The following is an 11,828-nucleotide window of genomic DNA, read 5'->3' as shown; positions in this document are numbered from 1 at the left end:
CCTCTTCTGCATTGTGGGCCAGCCTAATGTGTCATCTGTGCTGGCGTTGCTGTTGTATTTCCTTCCCTGCTCTCACATGATCAAATTTGATGAGGACACTCTCAAGGACCATTACTTATTACGGTAGTTCAGATTTGTATTACTCAGTCATTCCCAGTATTTCTTTGGGCTACCCTACCCTCTAGATCCCTGCTTGTCATAGCCCCCTCCTTCACCTCCCTCTCTCCACATTCCTTGGTGAGTGGGTGGAAAGTTCAATGGGGATGTGGGATCCCAGAAGGCGGGGTGTGTGTGTGTGTGTGGGGGGGGACTCTTACCAGAGTACAGTGTGTGTGTGTGTGCAAACTAGGCGCTTATTATCAGCCAATTCAATCTTTTCCTCTGCATAGCCACAACTCAGCAGCAGCTCTTTGCTCCTACACAGTGTCAGCAATGTAAGTGGCTGCTTGTTGGTGTGGAGCTTGTTTAAGAAGGTGTTAAAGATAGAAAATAATAATGATAATGATAATGGTGGTAATAATAATAATAATAATAATGATCATCATAATGATGATGATGATGGTAATGATGATGATGATAATAGGATCAACAGATATAACTGCTCCACAACCTGTTTTATGGCTTCAGCTGACATACTGGAATAGTTATAGTTCACCTTCATCACCTATTCATGAACATTCACGTTCCCCACGTCAGACACTGACAACACTTAATGATAGAAGGACCTCTGCTGGACGAGTCATGACACTGCAGTCCCTCTGTTACTCAGAATTCCTCTCTCAGATTGGCAGTAAAACTAGGTGAAATTTCTGCTGAATTAGGACTGATTAAGGTCTGCTGAATGAGCGTATTTTTCCCAATACTGCAACTTTGATTGTGCCGTAATGAGACGAGGGCGACAGAAAGCTCGTCATTTTATCTGCCGTTGCTTTTGTCCTTGTAACACTTTGGCAAGCTGAAAATGAAAGGGTAGGGCCGCTTGGGCAAGTCATTTCCAGGAACTTGCATAACCTTCCCGCAGTGACAAACCCATCACTATTCTGTCTGCTGCATTCCTTACCCAATTGTCACAGTTTATCTCAGTTCCGTCTTATCTTTGTTGTGTTGCAAGCAAACAAACTAGTTATGGAGGCAGCACTGGTTCGTGGGCTGATAGTGTGGGAGACACACAGGAAGTGGTGGGCGACCAGTAAACTGTATTTCCCCTTCCTGTCTATGTCCTGCTGCCAGCCCTTTGGCTATTAATGCAACGCCGAGCTACCCACCACACACACCCACATCGCTACTGGGAGCCGGTGTGCATAGAAATCATCAGACACACATGGGTTAGGGTTAGACACATGCATGCACAAAAATAAGGCTGTCTATCATCCCAGTGGCACATGCAGAAGTGAAATCAGTGAAAATAATTAGTCGATAAACAAGCAGGCAGCTGCAGAGAGACACACAGAGTGTACAGTACAGTATGCACGCTCCTGGCAGGCTCTTCTTGCTTCTTATTCATACCTGGCTAAATAGACAACAGACAGCAGGGTCCAGTAATATGGCGGTCCATCATTCAATCATTATGTCTACAGCAGCCAAGGATGGAGTGATTTGCAGTGTGCATGCACAGTTACCTGCAGCGTGATAACAAGCTGTCCTCATTCTTAAAGCAGCTCCACCTGCTCCAAATGCACAAAAACAGGCACATGTACAACACACACGCACCCACAGTAGCCACACACATGACACTTATACCACTGCAGTTCACTCTGAGAGGGAATGAGCTTGCCTGCCTCCTTTAAGTGGGCCTATTTTATTTCTAGAAGTGGGCTCAAAAGTGGGCAGGCTAATTTTGCACGTTCACTTTCTCCATTAGTTCCTCTCTTTGTTCAATTAACCACTCACACACATGCCACGGCCTACACACACACATGATCCATGTTCCCAGTCTTTATCACCTCCCCCTGGTCATCCAGCTCATCTGTGCGAGTACAAGAGAGAACACACACACTGATATGATTCACAGCGAAACATGCAGCCCAAATAGCACCCTAAGAGAGGTGTTGCATTTAACCAGGACACAGACTATTTATAATTGCCTGGGCGTGCACATTCTCATTATAAGCGACGGAGGATGCTGACAATGGACAGGCAGAGGAGGGGGTAGTGACTCCCTGTAAATGTCACCAGCAATGTGTCTCCTTATCAGCAGGCCGTTCCCGCGGCAGTCCGACTGAGTACAATATCTGATATAGTATGTGTGAGTGAAATTTCATAGGCACAGGCACTCGATCACCACATAAGCATATTGATTATTTTATGTAGATTAGTCCAATTTTTAACACATAGTATTTAACTTCTGCCACTAGGGGTCTCTCAATCAAAACAGTAGCAAAAGACTAGTTTTGGGAATTCTCCGAGGAGAGTTTTGGCGGCAAAATGCGATGAGAGCTAGATCCATTAGTGTGATAGTGTCTTAGTGTATTTTTGACAAAGAGCTGATTTGTACGAGACGTCCGCCAGGATACATTTGATATAAATTTCATCATACGCCCACTTCCGTGTTGGTACCTACTCCACTCCAGCAGGTGGCGCACTCTTGTTTGGGTCAAAAGAGTCAATGAAGACGATGGTAACCACAGAAACATGTTCAAGTACGAACGTAACAGCAGGCGCGTACGCAGATATTGACATATGAAGAAGTCACTCCACAAGCATGAACCGGCCCTAATTTCATTATCCCCAAACAATAATACTAATAATAATAATTTGTCTTATATTTTTCTGATATTTTAATGCAGCTATTTTACATATTATATCTTTAAATGTTTCAACTGGTTAGAGTCATTTTATCATTTCTTTGAGAGAGAAAGAAAAAAAACAAACCTTCCAATAATATAAACAACAAAGTGTCTTCCGTGAAGACTTCTGTCTAATAAGTTTGCTCGTTAGTGCGACAAGTAGCAGGAAAATAAATAAACATAATTATCATATCAAATACATTAGTTGCTGGGGATGATAGATTAATATGACAAAGACTTTGTTCTTCTGCTTTCTTTTGTCTTACTCTCTCTCTGTCTCTCTCTCCTCATGCCAATCAGTGCATCACATAAGGACTGAGTTGCTAAGTACAGGCTCACCAGCCTGTCACAAGCGAAGATTCAAATGACACTGTGTCTGCGTGTGAAAGCCACAATGCACTGAACCCTGCCCCCAGAATTATCACATTAGCACGGTGCGGTACAGCTCTCAGGTGAAATCCACTTTGAGAAGCAATCAGCACCTGAACAATAACATCTACTGAATTGATTATTGATCGCGGGGCGCCAGATACCTGACCAGAATTGTAGAACTCTACACAGAAAGACACGGTGTGACTGACAAGGACACAAAACACTGGAGCACCATGACAGATATCCAGGCTTTCTTCTATTCCAGCAGACGAGGACAAGATAGGAGGGGCTATTTTCATTATCAGCCAACATGTAGGCTCATGCTGCACGGCTTTACCTAACCAACTGTTGTCATGGTAGCAATTTGTCATGTCTTTTGCGTCTCACCTTGAATGAATGGAGCCCTGCAGGACAATGTGCCCTCTCACAAGAGCATGCACGAGGAGAGTAGTGCGTCAGTCCTACGAGCAGCTGGGGACACACCCACAGCACCATGGATTACTGCTTGTGTGCATGTGTGCGTGTATTAATGGGCATGTATCTGCTTCCCTAGGAGGTGGCGTGCAAAGCTGGCTTCCTTAGGAACATGTTATCACCACAGGGATGGCAGCAGTAGTAGCATCAGTGGACCAGCTGCTCTTCCATCTGAAAAAAATGCTCTTTACGTGGTGGTCTGCCAAGCACGGCAATTCCAGCCTTTCCTCTCATCAAGGAGCTCTTTCAGTGTCTTTGTCTAATCTATAGTCATTTTTCCTTTCCTAATGGTTTTAAGTGTAAGAATTAGTGACGTGTAGTGGCGATACAGCAGATGAGAGGTCTTCTTCGCTCACCCCTCCGTGTCCCAAGTGCATCAAGGAACTACAGTGGCCTTCACATGCCAGAAAAGAGGGTAAACTTTGCATTCAAAATAAGAAATGCAAGCTGTGGCTACTTCATCTGTCCGGGTGCTGTAGAAACGTGGTAGCGCAAGATGGTGGCCTCAGTAATGCAAGTCCCCTCCCAAAAGTAGTTGCTTTTAGGCTAAGCACTTTGTGTTATTGTGATATTTTTGTGCAGTAGGATTAGATAAGTAGGTAAAGTGGTCACTCTAAATTGACCGTAGGTGTGAATGTGAGAGTGAATGGTTGTCTCTATATGTGGCCCTGCGATAGACTGGCGAACTGTGTCGCCCTGTGTCAGCGGAGATTGGCACAGCGCCCCCTGCCACCCTCCTGTGGAGGATAAAGAGGTAAAAAAATGGATGGATGGATGGATGGATGGATTAGATAAGCTCAAACTGAAGTTATGATCCATGTTGGTGGAGCCTCATCCAGCTTTAAACTTGGTCTCCATTATGATCTCAAATACAGATTCATGTCAGTGACAGAATTTGTTGAAGCCTGTAAACACATGCAATACCAGCCATGTCTTTGTGTTTTGCAGCTGGTAAGGAAGTCTCCTGTTGTCTGCACTGCTTCTCTGGGATAGTGTGCTATTGTCCAACTGGGAGCTGGTATTTGGAAAAACAGCTTATATGGTCTAGAATTTGGTCTATATGGTCTATAGTATATGGTCTATATGGTCTATAGTTGCCTTTTAAAATGTAATTCTGACATTCTGTCTGTTTCAGTTTGCACATATCGCCTATTTTGATTAGTATGCCATTACATGAGGATATTGGTTGCAGTGTAGGCCATTTACAGTAAAACAATAAAAAAATAAAATAATAGCCACACTAGGCTGAAATGCTGTTATTTGTACCTTTTATACTATGTCCTATCTGCCAGTGTTTTCCTCTGCATTCTCACTCTGTCTGTCTCTGTAAGAGTTAGACGTCTTTCCTGCAAGTCGCCTCTTGAAGATGTTGCTGTCTCTTGACTGTTTGTTCAATAGATTTACGATAGCGCGGTGTGTGTATATGTAGGTGCACACATGTCTGTACAAGTTTGACTGTGCTGAGGGGAGAGGAGGATAGGCATGGCAGGTTTCCATGACTACAGCTTTTTTTTTTTATTTCAGCTTCCCCAGTAGTGCAGATGAGATAGTACCCAGATAGATAGATAGATAGACAGACAGAATATCATAGTTAACTAAGCAATCAGGTTTCCTGATCAGGAAGACGTTACAGGACCTGCAACTGAAACCTTTTCGCTGCCCCCATTTAGTTTGATGCTGAGACCACATAAAACTAACGCCCACCTTTAGCAGGGGAGTCAGGTGACCTAAAAATACAGCCTGTGCATCTGCAATAAACAAATAGACTAGTGATGAGAGCATAGAAGCATATAGAGAATAACATGTGTGGAAATGTATAATAAAGACGTGAATGCATTGCAACTAGTCCATTTAGCAAACATTGTTTATTGTATTTAAGCGACTGTTTGATGCTGAGCCATGTGAATCCGACGCCCACCTTGGGAAATGGGAGTCATTTGGCCTAAAGACCAAAGATTCAATCACTATTCATCTGCAGTACACACAGATTAACCAGAGATATATCCACTGCAATCGGTATAAACAATCACAAAAACAAACACACAGCGATGCACAGTGTCCACAGTGGTAGTCTTTTTTTATCAGTCTGTTGCTCACAGCGCTATTTTATTCTCTCAACAACAAATTTGGACGACACACACACTCACACGTACACGCACACGCGTTGATAGACTGTCTATCTGTGTAGGGAATGACTCACCTCCTCCACCTGGAGTAGAGCCAAGCCTTTCTCACCTCCTCCCCCTTCATCTGTGTGAGCCCTTCATTTCACTCACTCCTGCTCCACTATGGAAGCATTTCAATCATTCAAATTAGCTGTAATCACAGCCAAAGGCATAGAGTGGGAATGGCAGCACGTCACTCTTCATACTCGAGAACACTTAATACATTGATTTTATATATTGAGCATGCTGTGTTTCAGAGAAAAAAAGACGGAGCAGGGGAGGAAATAAATAAGCTATCCAGGCCAAGCCTTGTCTGCCACGCATGCTGTCAAGACAAAGGGTGGAAGCTGGGATGAGAGGCCGGCTTTATAATGAGCAGTGCTAAGACTCCTTTCAGTCTTCAGCTCTGACATGTGAGAAGCAGTGCATCAGTGGCACCAGCTGCAGTCCTCACATAATGACACAAATTATTGGCTCATTAATGGGCAGCTTAGCCTTGAGTGTTCAGCCTGCAACATCATTCTGGAGAAGAGGGGAACACAGGATCCATCTCTGAATCCCTGGACATGCTGTAAAACAGGGAATGCATCCAAAGGGTATCTTATCAACATCTCTACCCCTCTCTCTCTCTCTCTTGCTCTCGCGCGCTCTCTACCTCTTTTTCTGATCCGTACCGGCCCCTGGAGACTCATATTAAGAGACTCCTACACACACACACCCCTCCTACACCTTCTCTTTCCCCCACACACACCACCCTCAGAACCACTATCTGTCCACCTCCACAGTCGGCCTGTGGACAAACCCAGAATAACAATATGATCTCGCTTCTTAAAGGCACACAGGCAGCTTTGCGATTGTGTATTATTCACAAAAATGTAAATGTTGTGTAGAATCAATAAGAAAAACACCTCATGTGTGCATATCCTGTATATATGAACAGCAGAATACACCGTGCATTGATTTTTGATGGATTAAAAACAAAAATCATTTGAGGAAAAACAACAAGCAAGCATAGTCACAGTCACATTTAACCACTGAAGCATTGAAACACAAAGCCTCTGCAAAGCTGTGGCACCGGAATAGCAATCAGCATCAAACAGAGAGTCAAGTGTTGGACACAGCTTTTGTAGGCTGCAGTCAATGAACCTCTCAGAGGAGGTGTTGGTCCTGACCCCAGCTTCCACAAGCGAGCATGCTCTATAGGTTTGTTTAGACTGCCCCCTTCTGTCATAGCAATTAAAATCACTCAAATGACGTGGCAAAAATACAAAAAAATGACAAAAAGGAAAAACAAAACCTTTCCTCAGTTTTCATACATTCTTATGTTGTTGTGATGCTTGATGATTGAGTATGTCAGGCCTTTCCAAGCAGTGGAAATGTCGGCAGGGCTTGATAAACATCTACTAGAGAAGACTGGGTAATACAGTTGCAAAACACTGCCTTTGGTCAAACTGCTTTCTCAGTTAAAGGTGTGTGGAAGTGGAATTCAGCTCCAAACACCAGAGACTGTGTTTAAAAGAAACCACAGGTCTCTGGATAAAATCAACTTTGATTAGCATCTAAAGTAATGTACATAAACTTATGATCTTAGTAAATAAATCTGGGGGGGGAAAAGGGAAATTATACCAAGTGTGTTCTACTTAATGCTTATATGCACACATTTGTTCTACACACTGAGTCCATAAATACCTCAGCAGGTCTGTTTTGCAGGTTCTCACCTGACTGTAGAGTTCTGTGAAGCTCACCACAGTGGAAAACTGTGGTGGTGCACAGGAAGCCATGAGGTGCGCTGGTGTGTAGGAGGTGCTGAGGGTAGTTCAGAAGTTAAAGTGATTACTGCAGCAGTATTTACTTCTATTTTTAACACTGGCTTTAGTCTTAACTGTATGATCTTAATTGCCTACAGTTGGTTAAGACACGGTCTGAGATGCAATATTTAATATGAATATATATCAGCCAGTGGTCTGCAGTTGTAAATAAAAGAAATGAGAAAAGATAATTGTACTTTTACTGGAGTATTTTATTTAATTATCTTTAAACTCTTGACCATCTGTCCATTTTGGATTATTTATTTGTCTCTTTTTGAAAGTTAGTTTTTCACCCATAGTCCATGCTCAATGCCATTGATAGTTTTATAATTGCAGCTTGCGGGTCAGATAACACTTAACTAATGTCCTAAATGTGGCCCAAACTGTGCCTCAAACTGTCCACTAAGGGATTTTATCAAGATTCAATGCCACCATCTAGTGGAATTAAGTAGAATTGCATGACTTAGTTCAAGTGTAGTAAGTTTCGTATCAACATCACTGAAGATAAAAGAACCTGGGCAGATTATTTTTAGATAATGATTAGATTTAGCGTTCATTACTGGCACCAAACCCCAATTAGACATATCTGCATGTGTCTAATGCAGCTGTAGAGACAATGATACCTCTCTTTTGGGCAACATCAATGTATAATGGACCTTTATGCGTCTTATCGACAATCACTTACAAGGTACCTTTGGCAGATTATATATCCTTATTGTAAAAGCACTCATGTAAAATGGCCAAAGTCAGTGTTTTCTCTACAATATAGTTTTGGAGTTCATTCTTGACACACAAACACACACGTTCAAAGTGACGACCCTCAGAGACATAATGCGTTCCCTTGTCCCTTTCCCTGACCTTAACAATCACAACTAAATGCCTATCCCTAACCCTTACTCTAAACCTAACCTCAACCCAATTCTAACCCTCAAACCAGGTCGTAACCCTCACAAAGCCCTTTATAAATGTGAGGGGCAGGTCTATGGTTTAATATGATGATTGGTCCTCACAAAGCAACACACACACACATACTGAAGGTTAATTCAATGTTTTAATCATCATATTTTATAAACCAATACCAAAAGAAGGCAGTGAAATAAAATGACTTCCACACCATATCTAAGTGCCGTGTTAGATTGAATGTACTGTGACAGATGTTCCGTCTACGGATGCTTAAAGGCATTAGCTTCAAGCATTTGAATTGCGGTCAGTGCACAAGTGCAACAGTTGGCATGAATGACAGCTGTAGTCAAATGAAGTGACACAGAGAAAATCGTCTGGCATTTGGTGATTTAAATATGGAGCAGTTTCCTGTCTAGTCAGCATGTTTTAATAATGAATCCACACCAGTCCAGACAATTGTTCTGCTTTTATGAATTTGTTTTGGAGCCACAGTTTAGATGTGGATGGTTTGCCCCTGAAGATTGCAAGGTCACATCAAAAGTAACTAACTAACTAACTAACTAACTAACTAACTAACTAACTAACTGTCAAGCCCCCTGCCTCAGTCTCTCCTCCTCATTAAGAGAGAGTGTGTGTATTCCTTATGTTGTGGGTGTTAGAGCCATGGAAAATATGAGGCTTATGTTTGCATTTTATGCCTAATTAGTTAATATCTATTTTGCTTTACTTTATAATGATTAATCATAACTGATATTTAGTTTTTTTAATACAATTAATGTTTATTCAGTTAGATAAGGTTTATTATGCTCTTATTTTGACCTGCTGCCACAAACCGGTACTGCCGTAAAGCACAGCTTATTGTAGTAAATGGTAGTAAATGAGCCATGTGGGCATCTCTGCTTTCTAATTAAGTTATCGGAGCAGGACAGGATTGTCTTTTACGTCAGCCTTGTTTTCTTCTTGGATTTTCTTCGGAGTTTACTGCCTCACGAAAAGCACGAGTACAGAAACTTCATGTCCTGTAAGACCGGCAAATAGGTTCCCACTTCAGTGGGGACACAAATCAAGTCCCCATAATGTAAATCCAAGGTGAAGACATGTTTTAAAGTTAGGCTGAGGTCAGGGTTAGGTCATCTGAAGTTGTAACGAGGAGGGAGGATGGAAAATAAAAGAAAATGGCCGACCAGTTTTTCTCACCAGAGCAGGAAGTAAAGGGAGGAGGGAACTAATAAATCAGTCACACCTGAGAGCTGAGGAGGGAGAGGGAACAAACAAAAGAAGCTGGAAGGTGGAATGAATGCAGGAGTGCAGACAAATGAAGAAATATTCTGAAGTTTGATTAAAATACAATAGAAATGTAATGAAAGACAGTTCGGTGTGGAACAAAAACCCGAGGAATAAGCCGATCCCTCCTGGAACAGGAGACCCTGATGGTCTTTTAAAACCTGATTGGATGCAGTGGCTGAATTCTCGGTTGGAAGACACCTAGCAGATAAGTTAAAAATTCTTCTCTCCTGGCTTCCAACCTCAAGTTAAACCACCCACTCTCTCTCACGCCCCCACGCACATACATACGTATACACATACACACACATACATAATAATCCCAATCCATTCATATCCTACTGAATTGAAATTATATCCAACACCCCCCATCTATCACCAAAAGGACATTATGATTGAAAGACTTTTTGATCTTTTTTGATGCTTTCTCTGATTGTTGATTTTTGAATTATGTTTTGAGTTTGTGGGTTGCTCCAATTCAATTATTGCTTGAATGTTGAATTTTATATGAAGATTGAAGATTGAATGAAGATTGAATGACTTTATTCCTCCCCCAGGGGGGGAAACACACACAGTTCAGTTAAGAAATGAGAATAAAATAAAATAAAATAAAATAAAATAAAATAAAATAAAATTAAATTAAATTAAAAATAAAATAAAATACAATATAATATAGTAAGAAAATTACAAAAAAAATAAAATTACACTCTAATATAGAGTAAGTATCAGGGGTAAGTAGCACCAAGTGCATGATGGCTTATTCATTTCTTTTATATCATATTAATGTTGTCAGCTTTGTTGTATTAACTTTAGGTACTGAACTAGTATAAATGGAAGGTGTTATCTGATTTAATACCCAAACATCTGAAAATCAGCATCAGGTTATTTCTATAATAATCAGCAAGTGAACAGTGAACATGTTCCTGTTGCATGAATCAACTTTGCTCACAAGGAGGCAGTGTTGACTTGTTTTCATTGATTTTTTTTAAATTCATGCTCAGACACAAGAGTAGACAAAACAAATGTACTCTTAATTTTGAAAAGCATAGGGCCCAACAGTCTTAATGTATGCATCACGACTGGATTGTTTAAATCTAACCTTGAAACATGCTTGGTTTTAATGATGAATTAGTTTAATTCACAAAAATAATGCAAAGATAACATTGCAGCCACACACACTTACGACATTCATGACTTTGCAATTGACTTACATTCATTTCGTGGAGACTTACTCTAACCTTAACCACAATTACTACTGGCCTAATCCTAACCCTGACCCTAACCTTACCCTAACCCTAACCCTAACCCTAACCTCAACCTAACCTTACAACATATCTTCACCTTAAAATTTAGTCATTTACATTGTGGGGACTTGATTTTTGTCCCCACAAGGAATGTGGAATGTGACTGTGTAAACAGGTTTAGGTCCCCACAACATTAATAATACATGGGCACACACACACACACTTTGTCTCAACAACATTGTACACTGTATGTGTTTTGTATTTACAAGTATATTGTGAATAAATTAGTTTAAAGCAAGCAAATCCACACTTTGGTGTCTGGAAGTCAACTCAATATCACAGCTGCGCATATTATTTGAGGTTTGAGGCCATGGGAGTGTGGTAATTAGCTGAGTGCAGTGGCAGAGACACAGGGCGATGGACAAACACATGAAATTGAAATCCAGTACAAAACGCAGGAAGGTTTAATTGTGAACACATACGTCTGAAGGGGGTGAGAGGCGCAGCTTCAAGGCTTCAGGAAAAGTGTTTCATCTGACCTCGTCTTGTGATCTCCATGGAGATATGGCATGTTACGTAATCATCGTTTCCCTGTCCTAATGTGGTGGAGGCCCTTGATGACTGGGCCAGAGCTAAAAGTACCTGTAAGAGTGGAATGGGAGGCAGAGCCTTCAGTTACCAGCCTCCTCTCCAGTGTCGGGTCTGGAGGTCAACACCTGCGTTTTAAGTTTAACTTAAAAAGTTTCTCTTACTTATGCAACAGTAGACCTATATTACTGGGAAAACTCCAGT

The sequence above is a fragment of the Solea solea genome, chromosome 9 (genome assembly GCF_958295425.1).
Source record: "Solea solea chromosome 9, fSolSol10.1, whole genome shotgun sequence".
NCBI lineage: Eukaryota > Metazoa > Chordata > Actinopteri > Pleuronectiformes > Soleidae > Solea > Solea solea.
The sequence above is the reverse complement of the archived record's forward strand: the minus strand, read 5'-3'. Positions refer to the sequence as shown.